Genomic DNA, 24,484 nt, shown 5'->3' on the forward strand with positions numbered 1-24,484 from the left:
AAAACAATAAACATACACAGAGCAGCCCATTGTTTCGCCCGTCCCATCATATTGTTACTTTGTGCCGATCTAGTTCGATATTTACGAAGCTTGCTCGGTAACAAGCGGTCACGAAAAGCTCTCATTCAAGGTCCGACGTGCTCCGTTGCAATGAAGAAACCTCATCGCGATTCTAGTGAGCGGCATTACGGACAGTATTATAATGGCACACACAGAAAGCTGCCATACCGACTAGCGAAAAAAGCGGCTGAATAGATGGCATAACAGGGCCTTTGGAACAGCTGGTACACCGTAAGCGGTGAGAAGCTAAATGGCCTATGTGATCACTATGATGGAATCATCTGCGAGCAGCGAGCGTACAGGGAGTCCTCGATGGATTAATATTCAAATCGTTGATGATGTAAAAACTATTGGAAGTGATACCCGATCGTCGAGGAAGTACTTTAGTTTTCCTTGGTAGCTTGAGTTCGAAAGGATTTTGTTTTAAAGCTGGATAACGATTCAAAGAGTGGCCAATAATGGTGACCTTATTGAACAGCTGCCAACGTCATTTGAGCATCTTTAGATTTGTGTTTTTGTTCCAACCGTGGAAAAATGTCCAAAGTATATGCGTACGTTAATACAATAGATGATTTCTTTAGCTAAGGCGCTAAGGTACTCCACGTGTCCATAATCATATTAGGGGCAGAGCATGGTTATAAACAAGTAAAGTGTAGGTAACAATGTAGTAGTAGACTAAATCTGCTGGAGAAGGATTGTCGGTAATTATTAACAATAAGAAAATATAACCTGAGGTTAATTAGGTCCACGGCAGGGGTTCGTGAAGCTTTGAGGTTCAACTTACGCTAAACGACTAATTAACACCGCACAGAAAGAACCTCTACTTAAAAGTCAATATCAGAATCTTCAGCTTCTAACTGCCAATCCCGCTGTTTAATTAGAAAGTTACCACTGTCTCAAGCTTTACAGCCGGCAAATAAATTTACCAAAACTGGTTTATTTTTGTTTCGGATAGACGATTGCACTGTCTCAATTGCGTTTCGCTACGAAGTGTCTGTTACTGATGTCCAAATCAGGGAAGATTTTTATTAAGCGCAAATAAACGTGTATTTTTGATAAATCATCTCAATAAAAATTGAAATAAAGAAAAGAAAAGCTAGCAATTCTCATTGTATTCGGCATCTTATACGATTTATAATGAATCCTGTACGTCTACCTGAAAAAGTAATAACGATGTAATCGCTGAGAAAAGACTTAGCAGGGCAAGATTTATCACAAAATAATCGTGTATATTTTTCAACAATTTGTATGTTTTTTTTTGATTTATGATGAGTTATCTATAATATGTTAATATTAGGGTGACCAAAAGGCGACGGGCATAGAAAGTCAATGTAATAGTAATAATAATATTGATATTTCGTGCGTCAATATTAGATGACCATTACAGCGCTACCACGGTATATTTGGTGCAGCTATGCTTGTCTGGACAGGGCCCTTTTATTAAAGCCCTGTTTCAACCGCATGCTCTTATTTCAGCTCTTATTTTTAGTGGGGTATCGTTGCAAACCTTGCCTTATAATCACGTGGAAATATATATTACTATATAAACAGATCTGGGCTCGATTTTTAGCAACGCAGCCAAAGACTGGAGTCGCAGTGTGCCATACGTGACTCGATCAGTCTCCACCGTTCCTCAATGGGGTGAAGGGGAGTAATTGACTAGTCGACCTTCTCTCAAGTGAAACTTTAAAAGGGCCACGGACACCACTCGTTCGCCTATCAGCCTAACACATTTGGTGTGAGCTTTATCGGGCTTTAATGCGCCGCATATAATAACAATACCTATCTTCTAGCTCGATAGAACATTATGATACTATATCATACGGACCCAGCACAGGCAGATTGCTGGGCTTAGCTGGTTGACCCAGAAGCGTCTATGAACACCCTTAACAGATTGTGATATCCGACGACTACCAATATAGATAATAATGAAGCGGGTCGCTCGATTCGCTTAAGCGATAGCTTGCGTTCTAAGCATATAATAGGATAGGGGCAAATTAACTTAGACAGAAACTGTCTGGTGGAGTGAACTTAGGAATTTTAAGATATATTTATCTCATTGCTATGAAATGGACACTTTAATCAAAAGTGTCATTAGATTTCTATTATGGTGACCTTTACTGCAGCTGCTGTAGCATCTTTACGCGATTACCGGCAGCTAGTTGCTAGTTACGGAAATACTGATGAGCTTTTTACTATGGCCAATGTATACTGGACACTGACGATTCTTGCAGCGGATTCACCCATGGAGGTTGGCTCTTCTACATTAAATGGTTAATATGCGTTTGTCTGCTTGTACTTCGATGTATTCTTATGTTATAGCACATAATTGCAGTACGTATTCCTAGGGTGCAGTTATTTATCTCTCAGTATGTATGTGTGTGGGCCAGCTTGGACTCCGTACAGAGAACCCCGGACCGAAACCAATGAGTCTCGCTTCTTTGGCCTGCTACCGTCGTCTGAGCGGCTACTTTAGCTAGTTGAATAACTAGATATCTCTCCAAAAACGTGGTTATCTGCGCCCACTTTTATCATCCTGTCGACCTTGGCGTTTGTTAACCGTGTCGACCTTGGGTTTTTCGATTTTTGTCCAATTTCTTCCAACGTATCTTTGTTGAGTAACTGTGGGGCAGCTCGACAGTACTCGCAGCTTAGATAGCACAGGACGCCGTCACTGAAAAAACACGGAACACGGAACACCGGAATTGAGAAGTGCATGTCGCTATCTCACCTGCTGTTTGCAAAGCTAATCCAGCGAATGTATAAATACAGCGGCAGGACCGGTTATCACCATCATCGTTATCGCCGTTTCCTCCATATATAAGACACATTCAGATATGTGTATGGATAGCGGCACTGCCCGACAGCTTAAAGGGCAGCCATCGACTTTAACGATCCATTCCCGGGGCAACTCCACATTCGGTACATAAATTTAAAATCTGTTATTATTAGCATTGTTATGATCTCGCAAGATATACGTTCCTTTTCTACGTAGAAGGAGCGTTCGCGTTTGCCTTTCTCGTTTCTGTCTGATGCCTCTTGACCCTACCAGCTTTTTCGCTCTCAGTGGCCTCACAGCCGGCTGTTACCTCTACGACTACAGTTACAACAATGACTAGGTCTTTTTTCATGACCAGAGCTAGTTCACGTTTCTGTCCTTATCAGAAAAGATTACATACAGTCTGCTTGAGTAAGGGTCTTTCAAAGAAGAGCCGGGGAGGGTTTCGAAGAGGTTGGCTAAACTAACCAACGCATTGGTGCATGAAGCACTATTTCATATACGAGGTATAGACTGTTGGTTATGGTGAAAAGAGATACAACATTAACACAACGATATAAACACTAAGATGACACAAGCGAATCTGAGGTGGTCAAGGTTTCGGTTTAAAAATACATTATCTGATGATCTGTTAATGAATGGCCGTACGTAACAAGCAACATGTACAGTCCAGTATGTGTATAGAATCTGTTATTTCAAGCTGTTTATCTCTATAATCTTTTAAAGCTATTAAGGAGTTGACTTCTGCAGGTTTGGGATACCTCTCAAACGTTTCAACCCCCCGCCCCTCCCCTCCGTAATACGTTGTATTACGTAAGGGGCAGCCTTGCAAATGACATACGTCCTTTTTTCCGCTCATAAAGTAAATGCAACAATGTGAGAATATTCACAAATTAATCCCGTGATGAATTCGCGTAACTAATACTTAATACGCCTGTTTTTTTTTTTGTATTGCACTTATATCTGAAAGATTAATACTATTCGGAATATAGCACAATTCGACAGATTAAACATTTGACAAGAATCGGTAATTTTTTAATTGACAAGGTCACTAGGTCCTACTGGTAGGACACATGAAAATGACAGCATAATAACCTTTACGATTTTCGAATTCATGAAAAGCAAGATAATCCAAGAGGCAAGCACGGCCTTTTGAAGTCAGCTAATAATTAAAATATGTTGATTCGATACGTTAGCTTGAAGCTAACGGAAACAGTTCAGACCATCGAATTTTTCAAACAAGGAATGCTCTCTTCAACGTTCTGCCGAAGTGTGCTGTCAGAGCGTCATTACCATTCGTTTCACACCTCACTCTTCAGCTCGCTCTTACTAAATCCTGTAAGTTTTATATATATTGACTCATTATCATATGGCGCAATGGCTTGTTTATAATATACTATAATGACAGCGATATATCACTGCTGAGTAAACGACATCACGTTGCTAAAAAGACTGCCTTTTGTCGTTGTACTCGGCCTGCCTCAAGCAACTCTCTCCGCCGTCTACACAACTCGTATACAATTTGATGATTAAATAGATCAGGTGACTCGACCGAGTACCGAATCAAACCTCTGTTTATCGGGCCCACCTAGTGCCGCCTGTTTTCGTAACTTTTCGCGTCGAACCGCGATCAAAACAGCACGTATACTATGTACAATGTGGTCTAACTCATTCAAAGACTTGTATAGAGACAAAACCAAACAAACTGAAAAAGAGGGGCAGGAAAGAAGCCGGTTGCACTTACCCCGTGGGGTCTACGACACTGATGCGATCGCCGGTCGCGAGCAGATAAAGGTGCGGCAGGCTGGCAACGACGTGGGTTGTTGAAGACGAAGAGAATTCGCGGAAGAAGCAGTCGTCATAGTAGCTGTAACAGAGGGCAGCTGTCACTCTAATCGCGTATTGTGCGAGAACCCCAGGCGCACGAGGGGAGCGGCACAAGCGACAAAGAAGACGTAGACAGTGCATGCGCTGCGGGAAATCACCCCACCCAGCTTTCATTCCAGCAAGGTCTACGATGGTTATTGCGTCAACCAGCCGTACGCGTCGACGCTCGTTATGACCGAGAAGGCATCACTTCGACCTTTTGCTCCACTTGATCACAGCTGAAAGGCTGCGGCAATAGCAGAACTGGTGGACAACTACGGCGGCAAGCAGACACGATAGGCAATTAGGCACGGGGAAGACGCCGTGTAACAGATCGACCAGCCAACTTAGCCATAAGGAAAAAAGTACCACCATTTATGGAACAGAGTTAGACATTTAGGTTCCACTTAGGACGTATTGTATTCAAAATGCGTTCATCTTCGGTTAGTCATCGTGCAGACTCGTGTGGATTGCGCTGATTCAATTGACAACTACCTCCAGTGTGAAAGGTGGGCGAGAGGGAAGGGGCGTAGGTGATTAGGTAGGTGCATACATTTATCATCATTGGCGGGCTCAAGCTGGTGCTACCATTGAAGCTGGTAAGCAAGGTAGCTGGGGCAAAAAAAATAGCCTATTTCATATTGTTTACGGTACAGGCTATCGGCAGAAAAGAAGTGATGACAGTGGTGAAATTGAGAATGGACATATCCGCACCACCCACGTCAGCCTGCCGTGCTTTTTTTAGGTTGGATGAGAAGAGCTTAGCGAAGTAGAACGAAGCGGGCCTTGCGAAGCTGCCGGTATATAAGTAAACGTATGCATAGATGGGTAGGCCCGTGCGCATATTATGGCCCTACGAGCCATCGAGTACTTGAGTGGTCCTTCTTTGCGGGGAGAACGTCGCACAGAAGTAATGTACTGTGAGACTTCCTGTTCACGCCTCAAAAGCGGAACGGATGAGCCTCCGAATACGGAACAACAACTTAGTATTAAACATCGAGGTGTGGCTAGGACGGCCTAAATACTGCACACTTCTAAATGTACGCCCCATTTAGTGGCAGTGCGAATGTGGCAGCCATTAAATTTAATGTGCAGGTTTGAATCAGGTAGCTGATGGAAACAGAACATTGTACCGTTGCCCCAGCAACTGATCATGTACAAATTTAGATTTAGATAAGTAGGGGGGCAACAGTGCTTTAAAACAATGTTGCAACGCGCATTATAATGTCCCTATCTCTGAGCAACGTTGACACTTTGGTTTGAGGTCGAATCGTTGAAGTCGATATGATTGCGGTGTGAGCTTCTTGCTGTGCATAACGGCAGTCCCTCATAAGGCAGTTCTTGTACGACATTGCTTGAGGATTCATAATTAACAAAGATGACGATTACGAGGTGAATTAACTCGAAATGTATGGCCTGGGCCAGGGGCATCGCACCTATCGTTTAAGCCGCGCGAAACGAGTACGTTTCAACAGTTGTAAGGGACGGCTTAAACCAGTGCAGGTTAAAAACGACAAGTACATTTTGCAAGCCTAAACGATTGCCTGTAAGCGGTGCCATGGTCAATAGGATTAATCTTACGCAATAAGCGCATCAGGCCAAATACGCTCCTCGCATCTATGTACGATAAGCCCTTCCGATAACTATTTTTAGTAGCCTTTACTGTATCATAACTAAGAAAGCGCTCTAATTTGATTCGTTTTTTTTAATAGTTTTCGTCGAATACGTTTATCTAACATAAATAGTGCCATAATATAGGTATGGCCTGATAATGACGTTCACATGGTTACGGATAGTTTGTTTAAGCGTATGCTGTATCTATATACTGGTACGCGGACATATTGTCAGGTTCAACTTGAAATTCAGGCAATGTCCACAAAATTGTCTGAGTAAACAGTAATCATATGCTCCTGCTAGTAGCTTCTATCCCATATATATAATTCGTATGTTCAATTAGACTCGATCAGTGTACATACGTGATGATTTCTCTACCTGCTGTATTAAATTGTCATTTCTGGAAAATGCGTGTTTCAATTGGCTCAGCCATTCTCTGAAGATCCAGTATAATGGTGAGGCCTTTTTTTGTGGACGCAGCTCCAATGTAACAAAATCTACTAGCTGCTACTATAAGAAGATGATACACGTTGCCATAATGAGCTGAACTGTTCGCTGGCTGAACACCTGCGCGAAGGCTGTCGAATCTTATACTCTTTTTAACATTGCTACTAGTGATTTTACCTCGAACAGGAAGATTTGCGGCGTGCAAGCCCGTACGTTAGCTAGATATCAGTGGGTCATCGCTGTTTATAGCAGATAGATAAACAATGCCATACGTGAAAAATAGGTCTAATGGTAGAAGCTGATCTGGTAGCTTGCGTGTGGAATTAGCATATCAACAGCCATGAAAAGGGCGGTAGTTTCGACACCAACTGCCGACCCGAAAGTATCTAGCTAGCGCAAAGCGTTTGCTTAACTCATGAATAGGGTTAACAGCGAGAATATTTAGGGATTGTATTTGACGCCATTGCAGCTTCACTAGTCTTATTATCGGGTCCACGATTTCATTCCATCTTCATTTATCTGCACTGCATAACAGCACCAGCTAAGCAGCGGCGGTGGCGATATCGGCAGCCGTGAAGGTCGGCACCCCTGCCGCTCTTATACCTTAATCGGCCAAAATTATATAGCAGCGACTGTTTATTTTAGGCCACAGCATATATACACGCCCATATGACGAAGAGCTGCAGACGACAGTACCTACTATCACTGTATAAATTAGGCTAAGGTGTAAGGTGAATAAAGGTTGACAAATAGCGCTATATAGGCAGCGAAGTATGTATAATTTGATAGAATATAATTTAAAGTAGTTGTAGGAGTAATAGCTGGGTTGAATCGTTCAAGCGTACGAAAACAAGAAGAGCAGTATACAGTTAGACGCCCTAGCCCTACATAACAGTCACTGCTGCAACAAACCACGAATTTGTTGCCCCGGGATCATGGTCAAACAAGTCAAAAGCTGACGGATTGATATCAGGTGCTGCCCCTTGCTAGCGAAGCGTCGCTTCGTATCGGGTGCGTGATATTCCATGACTGTAGATTCAAAATGCTGTGTAATTTAGGGCAAACAAGATAGAGGGATAAACCAGAGGCTATCGACGACGAACCCGTCTTCTTATTGCACAAGTAACAATGGAGCAGTACTCTTCCTCTGTAGGTAGCTATCCATTATGGTAGGTTGTCACACAGGACGATCTGTTCTGTCTTTTATTGTTACAACAGCTGTGTTTCTGACGCACTGAATTCGTTGAGTGAGAAATTTACCATCTTTAATCACTATCGCCGTGATAATCATCGTGGATATTGGCAACTAGTGTTAATACCATAAGCTTTGCCTTGTGCATTCCATGTAGCTTTCTGTACTTGCCTAGAGAGCCCCTGCCTTTTCACGTTCTGCTTCTATGATCGTACAGTTTATTAACGGGAGAAGAACGGTTCAAGGCGCCTCAGGGTTATTTGCTTCTAGGCCCGGACCGCAAACTTGCCCCGCACTGCTCAGCATTCCGTCTCCTAGGGAAGCTCTGAGATGACCTGCCTCGTTTGTCCTTGGCTAGATAAGATTATCTCTGTCGTCTGGCAATATCATCTATCGTAGTCAGCATATTCGAGCAGATGGAAGTTCGTTTTGTGTGAATATCTCTTTTAATGTGTCATACAAACACAACGAAGCACATCATAAATGAATGTTTCTCACCAGGATGATTTGTTTTGGCGTCATTCCTGTGGTCGGGAAACGTCTTCCACTGTCGCAGTTATGCTGGCTTATGGCAGTGCCATCCGTCGTGATGGATCTACATATTTTGTTTCTTTTGCTAGTACGCTGGCTCGTTTTTCGTCCCAAAGAAGAAACAACGATTGGATGGGCTGGCAACTGCGGGGGAGGCATTCGCGAGTCGGCTATTCTGGTTGCATGCGTCCGCCGACGACTTTATTTCCAGAAGTGGTGCCTGCCGTCACTTGAAGCCGGCGGGGGATGGAGGAAGCGAGGACATGGAACGGGTCAGGCCGAGGATCATAAAGGCAACCGTAGCGCAGAGGATTTTCTACAATCGAAAGCGCGAACGAGCGACCCAGCCAGCCAACTGGCATCATCGTGAGCCACAATTGCATTGCTATCCTGTCGAGAGGCAATGGATTGGCATTGAGGATATGTTACGCCCAGCGGAGCAGATTGGACAGTGACTACAGTGAGATTTGCTGAGGCTTTGTCTAAGGGACAGGGTGAATAACAACAAAAAGGACGACAGTCGCGTCACGCCCATGGTATGAAGATGGAGTAAGTAACATTAGTGTCTTCCTCACGAGACAACGGGGGGCGAAAGGTTCAGGGGCTGAAGGAAGCTAAGGGAGGACAGCTGCGCAAAGCGGCCCAGCTTCAGGCTCCCGGAAAACTCCGAGATGACTCCAATTTATTTCCTGTTCCTCGCAGCGCGACCTACGAGAGCATGTGGAACACGCATGCCGGTTACAGCCTTGTGTATATTTGTGTCTGTCCTTATAGAGACAGCGCTCTTCCAGAATACAAGCAGCCAATGGGCTCACGGTGGTGATGGAAGTGAGTGCTGAGGATAATTCAAGGCACTGTGCGGTGTGGCCCCTCGGGGATAGCAGATAAGACGAGGTCAGGCCTTGATGATGATCACGACAGCCGTAACAATAGTCCTTCTGCAAGCAGAGTAGTTGTTGATTCAACGTGTTTTTTTGCTATGGAAGATATTTAGCGATGATTGAGGCATTTGTAATGGACGGCCGCTATCTACGCAGTATGCTTTGACCTTTAGCTATTTCTGAACACGGGATTAGGTCAACATACAAAATGCTGTGCCAGCGGTTGTGGCACTTGACCAGTTTCAACTCAAACAATTGCAACTGTGTCATTGCAAACCTCACAAACCTATAGAGAGAAGATACCCATAGTTATACAGGCAGTGCAGCACGCTTGCACCAAGCTAGAGCCAACAGAACTCTGGCCAAGCAGATCTTGTGAATGAAGTAGACTGCGACGGGAAATGAAACATATCGAGCATGACATGAGTTACGCCTAAACTGAACTTAGCTGGCCGAAGGTGTTTAGGTTTACCATACATATAACAGTAATGTCAACTATACTGTATGTGTTCATCTGTACATTTATGCCGACGTTGTACTGTCGCTGCTGATGATTCGAAGCGTGACACTTGACAATGGTCATAGTGCTGGCTATGACGGCTTTGGTAACAGTAGCAGTAGCAACGGAAGCGTCATCCATCAGCCATCCGTTACCAGCATTGACGGAGCTCAGCTTTTGTGCGTTTCCTGGACTCTCTGCTTTACGTAGCGCCGCGGTATGGTCGGCCGACCGAATCGAAAACAGTGGATAGAACAATCTTCGCAGTAACAGCAGTAAAATAGTCTCTGAGCAGTGGCCTGTAGTAAAGGTCGCATGGTCCGTGAAATACAGTGGCATAATATTTATACCGAGATCTACACACATATGCCATATTCCACCGATTAGTAGAAATTATAAATACAAATATTTGTGTTGACTAAACAGTTATTAAATAGACGACAAGAAATATCATAACCCACCTGGTTACTTACCGCCGACTTCGGTGCGTCATGCAGCCTCGCTACAGGTTCAACCAGTAGTATGGTGACGAGGATCATTGGGATGGAGAAGGCACAGGAAGCTTTTTCAAAGCACAAATTTTTCGATTTTGAGGATTTTTAACAGCAGCGGACAAAATGGCATCAACAACCGAGCTTATAATAGTAGACCGATGTATCAAACAAGGAAAAAATGCCAGCTCTAGTCAATTAGTATCTGCTGAGCCAAATATATTATGTAGGACTGCCTTTATTTATATAAACGTACCACACTACTCATAATAATGCTACCATTGGAGTTGGTTTAGTCGTCACTAGGTTCATTCAATCAGAGTTGTCATAGTCGCGTGTATGTCCACGCTGTCGATTCGAACACACAATGTGTATATAGCCCAATAAACATACAGCGTTGGGCTAGTGATATCTGTACGGCGCATTTCATCGTACTACGTATCAAGGGTACGATAGCGCTCACCGCACTGTTTCGTATAATAGCATACCAAACACAAAATAAAATGGCACTCATGTGGGAGAGCCACAATATTGACCACGATGGCGAGAATACCTTGTGTATGAGACAGAGACAGAGACAGCGCTTCTATACATATATAGATATCGTCGAGTTGTAGGGTTTAACATGTCGGTTAAATAAATGGTTGATCCCATCACAAGGGAATTACGTTTGGTTCTAGTCTCCGACAGCTGATGATAGCATTGGCAGATATGGGTGTTGGCGGACAGTTTGGGGATAGCAAGAGAGCCAATCGAGCGAAGAATTCGGAAGGATGGACAATTTCGCGACGGATAAAATGATAGAAATGGGTCATCAGAAGAGAGCAGACTTCGTGGTTTGTTTCCGCGAATAGGTGCGCATTCGAAGATACGCTAAGGGTTAGATAGGGAATTTTACGTTAGAAAATTTCAAAACTTAACCGTCCGACCCAGGCAGGCCCTGTCACCACCGTTCTAGCCCGCCAGACAACTGCTTGCTCACCGGCTTCTTCTTAGCCGCTCGCCCGCTTGCCACCGGTAGCTTAGGTCAGCGATATGTGGTGATGATGGCCACCTCGGCTTCGTTCTGTTTACTAGTATAAGCAGTGGTAGGCTAGGACAACACAGGGTAATTGTAGACTACGTTGTCCTGCTATGGACTCTGCTGTATCTGCTCTGAAATATGGAGTAGACGAAAAAAGGTCAAAACAAGGGTTGAACAAGGGCTAGGCATGTTCACGACCCGAGGAGACTAGGTAGTAACTCACTACGACAACTCACTATCTATATAACAAGCTCTTAGCTGTCGGTGCAATCGCTTTGTTTGGCTGGTACGACAGCTATTCTTACCAAGCAGCCGGCAAATACAGTGAGGAGGCCAGGATGGCAGCGGCGGACAGGTGATATGTTCATAACATTTAGGCTAACGCGGGTCTTAGACTAGTAACGGAAACGCCTGACCGTCGACGCTAGCCAATCTCTGCCACTGCTCTATTGTAATATCTGCAAGTATTAAAATAACACGGCTTGAGACGATTTTCTATAAGTTTGTATGGATGTGCGTCCATGAGTACTTGGACAGCAGCAGATCCATACGCTTCGCCCAGAAATGCGTCTGGGCTATGGGGGCTAATAGTTGTTTACTGTGACAGATCGTTGCTGTACCTAAAGGACATTTGATTGTCCTAGGCTGCATTTTGGTCCTAGTAAAGCGGTGGTCGATTACTTTCGCTTGCTAACACTGTATTAAAGAAGTAAACGATGTTATAGGCGCAACTTTTGTATGCTACATGACACAGTCACTTAGTGCCTTACGATCTTTACACGGAACGTCTGCAAATGAGACTGTAAGAGATTAAATTCATCGCTTCGAGTTTTACCATCCGGCCTGTGCTTGTCGAAGTAGTAATACAACGAGGAACGACTGGGGAAAGGGGCGACATGTTATGAACGTGCGGCGGACGCTCACGCTAAATTAGAGGTGCAAATTAAACTGAAAAGTCTACTATATGAATAAACATATATATTCCGGAAGAGCCCAGATGCGAAGTTTCTCCCGTCGGACTCGCTTTGGTCTCATAACAGATGTAGAACTCAATAGTTATTAACATCGGCTGGTGCTTGGTTGACCGTCATAAATTTCCGAATACTTTTCGGACAGGGCATGCATAAAGTACTCAGAGCATTGTATGCACAAGGATCTTGGACATTTCAGCCGATCTCTGCGTGATCTGAAAGTTCGCTCAATTGAAAACGATCATGACGAATTATTTGACCTGAATTAGCAGGTAATACTGAGCACGCTAGATTGGTTTCTGTGTTTCTCAGAATAACATGGTACGCTATAAAAATTGCCATATTTTTTCAATATTCATTTTGATAACATACTTTATAAGTCACGATTAAGGAAGAATAAGGCCTGCCCAAATAATGAAAAATGCTGCTCTGGTATATCGTATAAACACTGCGTGGATAGACTGATACCAAATGGCAAAAAAAAAATTGGCCTCGAACAACTTTTCAGTGGCAGATAAAGGTATACCCGAATATTGCGCTGACGAGCCGCTATATACTATTATGATTTCCTTTAGATTTTCGGTTAGAAAATATTTACCCTGCGATCCGCTGGGGAGGAGTGTAAAGATAAATCTTTAACGTTCGCAAGTTAGTTTGACAGCAGGGACGTTTTTTCTGAACTTCCTAAAAAATCGTTGTGAATATAGACTGTGCGGTACTTCTATCATTATGAAAATAAGTTTTCTTATTCACACAAATTTTGTTATAGGGGGATCGTTGGCAAATATTGACGCAGCGACCCCTGCTCCTTTTCAAGCAGAGAGGCTTGGCCATCTAAACGACCGTATCAATTTTACCATCATATACACACATATGTACCGACCGTGGAATATGTTAGTTGAAAATATCGTTTATTTCTACAAGGCTCTATGAGATCGTTTCATTCAAATAAATCTATTTTACGAATGTTGGTGCTTGACGGGTGTGGCAAACTAGTGTCCATAAATGTAGCCTCAGTGCGGATTGAGCCCCCTCGTATTTCAGAAAGTTGTAACTAAAGCAACGGATAGATAAGTTAAGGGGGCAGTTTTTGTGAAGCTGACCAGTACCACGATCATATCTAGCAGCGAAACATTTAGTCACGCGTTGTTCGGTAAGATTGTACTATTACCTTTGCGCTGTAGAGATGAAGATCCTGTGGCGGGACGGAGATCTACATTCGTCTTTGCTAATTCACCCCGTGTTCTGGGCAATCAAAGCGTTTCACGCATCGTGATTGGTTACCGCTTAGTTGCCTACATATAATAGCAACATATCTTGTTGACGCTCGTTTGCCTCTATGAAACGTCATCATCATCTAAACGGTCTTCATTGGAGATTATTTGGTCAACGTTTTGGAAATGAAGTTTCAGGCCAGTCAGAATCTACCGTGGCTGCATTCGACTGGCGAAGTGCTGTACTAAATTGTGGGTCTTCATTTATAGAGAACCGCCTGCAAGCGATCAGATTTTAGTTATTTATGACCTGCAACATACCTACGGTTTGAGATGCGGCCCACCTTCTCTGTGATCCTTTTTATCGGCAGACCTACACCTCTCTACCCATAACGCCAAGCACATTAAGCAAACAGGATTTTGTTCTTATTACATATATATACATATATATTATTGTAAGCTGATTTTGTTCGCCGCATCGGTGTTCGCGTGTATTTAGGAGAAAGTCGATGAAGCACTCCTTCGGAACAACAGAGACCTTTAGCAATTCGAGAGATTTGTTACGTTGTCGGTAACGATTTGATTAAATCGTCAGCTTTGAGCTGTGTTGTTGGGTCGTCAGCGACTGTTGCCTTCTCGTTTGCTCATAAACTCGAACAGTCACACGTACGCAGGCACCTGTGAATAGAAAAGGGACTGCTTTCATTGGCCTGTTGCAACAGCCGCAATAGGGACAGCCTTAGTAACGACACCTTATTCTGTGCCGAAACGACCAGACGCGTTTGTGTCACGTTTACACGTGCCAATACCTTTTGGAAAACAATAAGCTGGAAATGACAAACATTGTGTCATCATCCAGTGCAGTGATTTGTTCGAAAACAAAGCTTTGGGATCTTTTGATACTGGCTTCGCCATAATCATATACGGTGAATCGTAGCAATGTTGAGCTTTATGATCATTGCATAAACCACAAAATACTGACCCTTTTACTTGATAAAAATCGTGTTTTGTTCAAAATAACCATCTTCAATCCATCAGATATGAATGACTGTAAAAATTCTACTACGTAACGCTTTTAAGGTATGGAAACGAGTAAAGTGGCACTAACCCAACGAACAATATTTGGGATTGTTTTCTTTAATCTGGTGATTGGACAACGACGATAGGGTTTTAGAGCTTCGTTGAGTAACCGACTGCTACACTATGCCTCTGTCTGTCTACAGGCTTTTTGAGAAACTATTTTCTAGCTCGTAATAATAAATGCCTCGAATTTTAATTACGAGCGTGAGCATTAGGGTCCGAGCCTATTTACCATTACCATTGAAATCGCTTCCTCTTTTGCTTAACGTCATTCTCAGGCCTAATCCGTCTCTGGTGGACGGCACAGACTGGCCTACGTCTCGTTTAAAGCGACAGTACACTCTGAGTGATTTTTCGCTAACGGTAGTTACGCCATTATTATTATTCTTAAAATGCATCATACGTGGCTCGCTAAAAATATATTTTATCAGACTTCTTTAGCATTTTTAAGCTTTTTTTTTTCTGCGTGATTTGCTAATCGTGCTTTGAAGGACTCTATATTTGGCTGACAGACGGCTTATTATTTATGCTTAGTTTCTCTCAAAAACCTCCCTCTTTACAGTAGCAGCTACTTCCGTTTGGGGCTCTTTGGCTTACCTTCCTCGTCTGTGCTCTCCAGATTTCTAATTTCCGTTTTAAAAATAATCGCATCCGTAACGAGCTATCGTTTCGTTAAACGTATATTCATCCACTCATCGTTTTCTTTAATCTTCAACGAAAATTTCATTCCTAACTGTCGATTTTTAATACAAAAACGCTTTATTTACCAGTATAAGTATTACTATCTTAAAATTAGCTTATAATCCAAAATGCACTATAACGCTTATTACGTCTTCTTTTTTTTTCGACCCACTAAGTAGGTCGCACAACGAAATACTGAACTATAAGGAATCATTATCCGTTACCTAATTTTTATGTTGTAGAGGTAACTTTAATCGGGACACACCCAAACACGTTTTGTCTTGTTTACGTACACCTGTAAGAGACGCTAGAGCTCATTGATCGTACGAGAACACGCTGATGTTAGGAACGATGATTTTGAGGATGCTTTACTTATAATGAGATGACAACGAAGATATATAAATGTATACGTTACTATTAACGATATGGCAATGACGGTGGGGCGTCAGTCTTCTGTCGTCAATCTATTACTGTTCTCTTTTATTTCAAGTGTTTCCATGCACCGTTTCTATATAGCCATTTTACTGTAGGGACTTTGCCGCTAGCGGCCAAAGAATGGATTTGTGCATTTAGACAAAGTGAAATACCCCCGGCGGTTACCCGGCGGACGAAGGGACTGGCTGAGAGGGTAACCGGTAATCGCTTGGGACCGTTTCGAACTGTAATAGTACCGAATACTTGTTGTCACATTCTGCCCAAGCCCCACTTCAGTTCCTAACTGCTATCGGTTGATGAACAATCAAGGAACTGCCTTCCTTTCCCATGTTCCGTATCCTATTTTTTTCACTCGTTCCGTTTTTGTCACTTTTCTATTCTTTTATATTCGTTCTCGGGCGTGTTTTGTTCCTGCGTAGATCTTTTCCAGCAGGAAAAACAATAGTAACAAATGAGACGTTTATCTTTTCTGCCTTCCGATAGCTCTAGCCATTGTAGTCAGAAGCGACATACCGTATACACTGGGTACTAGCATGTAGCCCTGCATCGTCTTGTGTGCCGAAAATGCCGGTTTTGCTTTCTTTTCTCATCTCGTTCGGTAGTATTACGATATGTCAGTGGCATTTGCCTTTCGTGCCAAGGACGCTAGCCGACTTCGTCTGGTCACCCTGTACATATGCTTTCCCTTTACTACATAATAATGTTTTTCAGTTTCTGATCCTCATTTTCGCGCTGACCAGCCAGCCCTTTTTCTGTCCTCACTTCCAAACCCATTGCGGATTCCGCAGGGGTCTCGCTGGTGACCGCTAATTCGGTTTGGGTTATCGCATTTCAACTGGGCAGCCACCACTTCTCTTCTGCTGTTTGCCTCTTCACAACCGTTTCATTCTGATCTTTCTCTTCCTACCTAGATTGTTGGCCCTCATCTTTCTTAGTCTTCATCTCTTGTTTTATCTTTATGCCCTTTCATCTTTTTCTACAACTATTTCGTTGTCAGCGACTTTGAGCGTTTGCTGCCTGACAGCGATATACTCAATGTTCGCCTAGTTGCCTTACGCGATCCTAACTTAATCCATTTTCACTTCCAAGGAACTTTTGTCCTGGCGTCCTTTTCTTCCTCTTTTTCCGTTTCGCAGGGCAGTTTCCCTCCACGTATTTTTTTATATTGACCCCTACCCCTCGGCTTTTTTATTTGTTCTCTGAAGTCTTTCCTAATGTCAGCAGTGCTCCGTTCGTCCGAACCGTACGTGTCTTGTAATTTTGTCTGTTTTTTTTCTATTTTCTTTCCTGTGCTATTGTGCACAACGGAGTCAGTCACTGGGGGCGGACGATTCGGTGTTGAAAACAAAACGTTACACGCCAAAGCACTTGCTTTGTTTCCCTTACGGCTTGCCTTGTCAGCGAAGCGTCACCGCCGGTCTGATGCCTTAGCGTTGCTACCTTCAAATTGTGGCGGCGGCGGCAGCGGCTGTAGTAGCGATGGCGTCAAGGCGAACATGAACCGGCAGATGGATATGGACAAGACGGTGGAAAGAAGGCGGTTTGGCAGAACATAGAAGGAAAAAGCGCAGTAAAGCCTAGAAAGAAAAAGGAACCTGGGCAAATTTGAGGAATCAGAGCGCAGCACAAAACAATAGGTAAAATCAGCGGGATTCAAAAAAGATGATTGCGATCGAAATTGGTGGAGGTCGAACAGGTAAATAGATTGATGAACCGAGGCGTCGAGCGGAACGCCCGAGTTAAACAACAAGAGCGGCAAACACTGAAAAATGTACTTAGTTTTTGCTAAGGTTGCTATGGCAGGGGCAAAAATCAGGGTAATCAGAGGCAGAGGAAAAGAGGCATTTAGCTTTAAAAAGATGAAAAAAGATTTTCGGCTAGAAATACTGCACAACTACGATGAAGTAATAACTACTGCTGTGACCGCTACTTCCACGTAGGTGAACTGGCGATTTCCTACTTCACAACGATGGATGGGTTATAGACTTTACGGTGATGAACTGATAACGAAATACTGAGCGTTAATGCCGACTTCGCTGTATAAATAGCGATCTAGCAAACAAACTAAAAAATAAATACAAGAGATGGAGTGAGTAAAAAAAGACTCAAGTTCGTAACGGTGATAAAATCGTACGTAGCCTTGTGTCCGGCAGTCGGTTTCACTAGTCATCTCAAAGCCTGGTACCCTAGAATATTTAGATTAAGCTAGCATATTCATTACATAATTGAAAGCCTAAAACATATTGAATGCAACAATCGATGACTGCTTATAGTATTCAAATTGTTCGCTCTTTTTATATGCCAGTTCATAAATAGTGACTTAATCAACCGAATCGTATCTATATATATATATATATATATATATATATATATACATATAGCTTATTTTTAAGGCAGCACGAAGAATAGTTTGCAAGCCACGGCCAGGCCAATTTCTTCTGATATCGACAGTTTGCCTCTCAGCATTTCTCCGCTCAGCTGGTTCCGTGAAGCTCCCCTTTGCTTGCGTCATTAGCTGAGTTAGGGAAAGGCCCCAAGCGCTTCCCACCTGGCTCTCCGAGTGACAATCAGCGACTGACTCGTAATGGCTATCTCGTTCATCACAAGCCTAGCCGGAGGCCTAGACTTGCATCGCCCTGACGCTCCTTCTCAGGCAGACAGCGTGCTTGGCTGCGCTTGTGATGGACCTCACTACCTTCCGCCATATCTACAGCTATTTGCGCTGGCACAAAAAGCGCTAAGTGGGAAGCTAAGTGCCCCACCGACTTTACTGTTAACTTGTTTTGTCGCGTAAAACGTTTTCTTCTCGTTCTAAATGTGTTGTGGCTTTAGCGGATTTCTGAAACGGCTCCGAACTGGCTTCGTTTCCCATTGCTGGTATGCTAGCTTGGGGTTCGCCCCTCATTAAATGCAGTCATCCTTTGATAACTGCTTAGCTCTTTTGGGCTGGGCTCCTACAGCGCCGTCGTTTTCTAGCATGTTTGGCTGGTCGTTTAGTTCTTTGGCCGTCTTCCGTTTAGTTCTTTGGCTGAGTCTTTACGTTGTTTGCCTGTTCTACGTTTCTCTTTGCCTGAGCTGCTTAGCATTTAGCTATGCCGGACCGGTCGACCGTATGGCGGGGGGGGGGGGGGATAGACTAAAACGACAATGAACTGCCGCTGAAAATAGTGGAACTGCCCACTGCAAGGGAACGAACAGTGGCAAGGGTAAATTTGCAATAGAAGATAGGGCTCCGAAAGGATTTGAATTACCCCGATCCCACCTAACTGGGTAGGATGGTTCTGGCCTATGTGGTTCTCGAAGAAAGGGCATAACATAAGTAAGTAGTAGAATTGGGGCTTCATGTAGCAGCTACAAGGAAATGCGATTTGTAGCTGGCTGCATAGACCGGAAAGGCCGGCATCGTCACTAACGTCACCAGCGAACTCTATGCCAATGCCTTGAAGCAGATATGCTATGGTGGCAGTAGCAGCATTAGAGAACGATGTACAGAGGCGTATAAGAAAAGAACATCGCGGATCGAACGGGCAGGCAGAACGTTAACTGGCAGCAACGACTGCAGCGACAGCGGCGAACGAGCGGTCGTCCCATTTACCAAGACAAACACGACGAAAGAGATGAATTGATGATCAACAGCTGTATGAAAAAGTGCAACCAGATAGACGAGAAAAAGATTGAGGAAGAGGGGCAAAATTGAGAGAGAGAGAGAGAAAGAGATCTGCTCGAGCAGCGAGGCAAGTCCTGGTGAAGCGAGGCGTGCCGAACAACCCGCTTGGGGACGCCCAGTGTTTCTCTGGCCAGCCTTCGACTTTCTCCGCCGTACGTCAACCACCCATCGGTCCGACATACTTTCAAAACATACTTCCCCTTATTCGAGCTAGACCCCCTTATTGAGTTTCTTCCCGAAAAGCAGAGGTAGGCGTTGTCGTTTGGTGATCGTGGCGGCAGGCAGGGTCGGCTTCTATCTTCATGGCCGTAAAGTAGTTCTTTTTTATGTGACATCAACTCCACTCGATGTCCGCCGCTTTTGCCTACCGTTGCCTATCGATGATGCTGCCTTCGTCCCAGCTGCGGATGACAGTGCAGCTCTTGCCGCAGCCCAATTTTGGCTGTTAACTAACTGACTAAACGCAAGTGGAGTGAGCGAGGGAACCGAATGATTTACCGAAGGGAGAACGGCAGATTGCACAAGAGACGGAAGTCGACGGCGAAGACCGGGTCGTACAGATCGACAATGAACGATGAATAAATAAACAAATTAGCTACCATTAAAAGGTAAAAAGTAGTATTTCGTGTCACTGAAACTCTGTCTCGTTTGGGTTAGCAGTTAACGGTGGACGTGCTTTGAGATGAGACATCGCAGCATGCAATACCAGGCTGATGGGTAGGTAATGGGCGTTTCTTCAACGCTCGTCTTTAACAGTGCCTTGTTTGGCGATGGTAAAGCATTGGTTACCATAGAAGAGGCTGTTCATTTATTCTAAAAGTTTGTTATGTCTTATTTTGTTTGGATTATAGGCGTTTATGTCGCGTATATCTAGCGACAAAAAAACAACGTTTTCGACACATCTTTTTGGCCCCTCCTCGCAGCTAGAAAGCCCCGGGACATGCGGGGCGTGTGCGACAACAGCTCCAAGGCTTTAAATACTGTTCAGAGGCAATTCGCTCTGCAGGGCTACTTCCGCGGTGTTTTGACGTTAAAAAAAAACGTAGAACAGAGCAAATATTGAAAAAGCCATATGTCATGCAACATGACATATTTATCACTGAAGCCTGAGATGGAGGCAAAATTTTGCGATCTGAATGGCGACAGCAGGTTGGTACAGCAGAGAGGGACTACACCAACTAATAGCAAACGAAAACCTAAAGAAATAAAGCGAAGCAAAAATGCGCTTACAATCAGGTAACATTAGGTATTGACCTAGGCGCATAAGTAATAATCTAACTGGGTTATAGATATTAAATGGTTTTTTGTACTTTCCTTGGCTATTTCTAGCTACTGTACAGTTCCATAAGCGATATCGAGTTTATTGCTCATTAGTAGGCTCTCTGCCGAGACCTAGCTGAAGGGGGTCAAGCGTTACGAGTAATGATCAAGTAAAATTAGTTAGAATGGACTAATCCCTGCTACAAATTACGTGGTACCTTCTCGAATGCCCCTACATTCTATTCCATGCATATGGTATATGTTTCTTGGTTTACTTTCAGTTTACCGCGAACTGAGAAGAATGGCTATTTTTTGTTTGGATTAGGTTTTGACCGGCGGTTCGCTAATGTCCGACCCTCGCCGGGCATCCCTAAGGGAAACTTCTTTGGCTTGCATCGCAGGTATTCCTAGGTGACTTCGGTTAATAATAGATATAGCTATTTTGGCTTCTATACTCGCCTTCCCATGGAACGCCCTTAATATAGGTAGGCATTTGACCGTTCGCTGACGTAATCGATAAGCCCTGTCGAACAAAAGTGAACATATTTCTATTGGGGCTTACGGGGTAGACTTCGTGGCTTGTGTGAAAATACTGCAGGATAGTTTCAAAAAAAACGGTTCAATTGCCGCGATAAATTAAGCAGAATATGTATTTTGTTTGGCGTTTCCAGTAGTCAGCTTTGGTCAGTTGGTAATGTCTTCTGTCTTCCGCTCGCTGTGAAAGCCTGTCGGGCAAACATAGAACTGTTCCAAACTGATCACGGCGCCTCACACTGGCACGGGATGGGTTCCAGAGTTCGAGAAAATCGTTCTCGAATTCGAACGTACGGACGACCGTTACGCGTCAAAAAGAGCCATTTGGTCTGTTCCAGCCTTTATGTAGATTAAAGAAATGTATGATACAGAGTTAGCAAAACAGTGAAACAGCGAAAATACTACAAGACGCTTGCCCCGCTCGGCTGAACTAATCCGGCTGGCTAATGGCAATTTTATAAAAATTCAGCGCGGGGAGCGATATTGAATATTCGAATAATAAACTATGTGCATTAAGATATACAACTACCGCAAAAAAAAAAAAAATAATCTCCCTCGACAACATTGAGCGCATAAAAACAAACTACGTAAGTCGTCGGCAATCGAAATCGGAAAACTAAGCAGATTGGTCGACTAGTCAGAGAAGCAAAATCATCAGATCCTAAAGCGCCTCCTGTGGAGTCGCCTGAATCGGCAGTTGGTTGGGGCTGTCATACAGTAAATATTCGACCACCGGTACATGGCAGGCCCTTCGTTACTGCCTTAGACTTTACGCTAATTGTATAGTTAGCGAATGGCCTGGCCTAGTTCCGTTAACCAACCTCGGTTTGCGCTAGACCCGGAGTGACTGTTCCATACGGCCTGGGCTTTTTATCGCTATCCCATAAGTACAATAAGTAGGCCCTAGAGTGAGCAGATTCCTGTTTTGGGGAAAGCGAGAGAAAAAGCCAAACAAACTAGAAAAAAAATTGAGTGCGACGAGATGACAGCGAAGCAATGGAGAGACATACCTAAAGATTAAGTCCCTTGTGGAAATAACTAAAAGAACAAATAACAGTGGTCTGCTGCATCTCCCATAACATACGCTGGCCCTTAGGGCGCTCAGTCAGGTGCATAATAAGCAAATATACTCTATGTAGTAATCCATACAGAACTGCTATCACAAGTTATTGTACAGAATCTATCCGAGGCTCATATGCTAATCAGGAATTACGCACAGTATTATCTACATAGCTTCAGGCGGTGAACCGGTTTTGGCAACAATCCCGGAGCTATCAGCCCCCCAGGCTCATTTCGAAAGGGAAGTTATACAATACGAAACCACCATCGTTTATTAGTGTAACATAAAAGGGTGGGTCGATGGGCGCCCGAGTTGAAGTTTTTCACACTAACTTCCTTGCCATGAACCTATATAGAAAACGAATGAGCACAGGCGTTCTATTTATATAACGAACTTATTTATGTAGACGAACATATAACAGCGTGGCTCCGGTCGTCTTGACGTTTTTAATTAAAAAAAAAATTTGAATCAATAAGCTACAGGAAATTGATGGATAACCGAAGACTAGGCTAACGTCTATTATTCTATTCTAATAAGGCTATAAGAAGGCAGAAGCCAGCGCGTTTTTTGTCACATTTGGCCGACAGTTTCGGCAACTTCAGTGCATTAAATGATTAAAAGCAGAACCTTCGCAGGAGGGCCACACCTGAAGGCGGCGACCTCTGCTTTTTGGACAGGATGCATTTTTAGCTACAAAAATGTTCCCACTATACAAAAACATATGGATACAAAACATTTTCGATACGTCAATACCTAATTTGACGGTGAACCTATCAACATGCAAATCAAACGCCTTGACGGATTCAAATAAAAATAAGAGCTGTTTCGTTTGCAGTGTCTAGGATAATGAGAAGGGAAACGTTAGTCGACGACACATGCTTATATACGGCATCATTGATGCTCCCCTTGTATTCTACGCATCAGAAAGTGCAGTACGTTCTTTGACCGTCACGTATCACCTGGCGCAAAAATTACTGGCTTGAATAACTTGTAGTTAGCGCAAACTAGTTAATATGTAACTGCGTATTTACTTTGCTCTGTTTATACAAATACACTGTTAGTACTATCGTAACAGAGGGGAACCGGTGTGCACTTTGGGTAAAGATAGTGGATCAAAGCGAATGATTATTTGCCTTGTAGTTCACCTTAACTTACCTCAAGTCATCATGGTTCTTCAACTGAGAAGAACTTATTGCGGGTAACAGTAGCTGTGTTATACTTTCCGTGGATATTTAGCCCGTGTTCAAACGACCCTCTACATCCTATTCTGTAGGATTATGGCGTAATCAAAATTCGGGTAGGTTACCCAGAATATGGTGTCTACTTTGTGGACGAATCCTATCTGTAGTCGGAAACTCTGCGCACGCAACCAGCTAACGTCTGTGAAGTTCACTTTAACAAATTAATCGTGCGACTATGGTAAAGCACTGCTTGATTTTCAATTATATCGTTCGCTGGGGATCTTACCAATGGTCTGCTAGCGGGGTCAACAACAATGGCCACTGCTGACGTGTTAACCACGGATCGGCCCCCAAACAGCGGACTACGCAGGGCTATTGAACCGGAGTAATCGAGTGTCTAGGCTTCATAAACTCGTTGTTATAGTTAACAGATGACTTTACGTAAGCTGATGGGCGCCAATCAGCCGTAATGGATATGTGCAGCCTAAAGTGCGCCATTTGCATTGTAATAGCGCGTGCATAGGTATTCGTAGTTTTCGTGAACGCTGTCCTTTGAAACGAGAATGAAATAGAGAATAGGTAGAGAAAAATCATTAACTGGAATAAATGCTATTAAAATTCAATTAGTCAATTTATAGATATAATGTTACGTGATGTGTCTATGGATTGCAGTAGTCTGGTATTGATGACCAAGACGTCTGCTGTCTCGGCTCGATTAAGTCAAGACGGTACTAATTTTGTCCCCATTTGACAATTACTTGAATACATTTTGCGCGTAAGTACCTTTTTTGTCCTGCTCACTTTGTAAGTCAGTCTGGTAAGAATGCCAGGACGATATGAAGAAGAACTAGCCGTTTAGTAATAGGTGTTTTATTGTTAGCGTTAACGTTATCTCGTCTACGATTTGCACCTAGTCAAAACGCAAAGGTCACTAAGATAGCAGTTATAATGACGTTGTTATTAGTTAAGCCAGCGTTCTCAGCGGAACCCTTTTTTATTTTCGCGTCGTCCACTTTG

At 43.5% G+C, this 24,484-nt stretch overlaps 1 protein-coding gene across 10 annotated transcripts in view; it reads left to right on the forward strand.

Annotated features, from left to right (window-relative positions):
- Nucleotides 1-24,484, forward strand: part of LOC111253231 (diacylglycerol kinase delta-like) — a 226,754-nt gene that overhangs the window by 59,494 nt on the left and 142,776 nt on the right. For 3 of the 10 annotated variants that reach the window (XM_086993794.1, XM_086993792.1, XM_086993793.1), the window contains one exon: nucleotides 20,284-20,581. The exons of the other annotated variants lie outside the window; for them this stretch is intronic. The gene's annotated coding sequence lies outside the window, so the exon portion shown is untranslated. The remainder of the gene's footprint in view (nucleotides 1-20,283; nucleotides 20,582-24,484) is intronic. 10 annotated transcript variants of the gene reach the window in all.

The sequence above is a fragment of the Varroa destructor genome, unplaced genomic scaffold (assembly GCF_002443255.2).
Source record: "Varroa destructor unplaced genomic scaffold, Vdes_3.0 BEIS01000006.1, whole genome shotgun sequence".
Lineage (NCBI taxonomy): Eukaryota > Metazoa > Arthropoda > Arachnida > Mesostigmata > Varroidae > Varroa > Varroa destructor.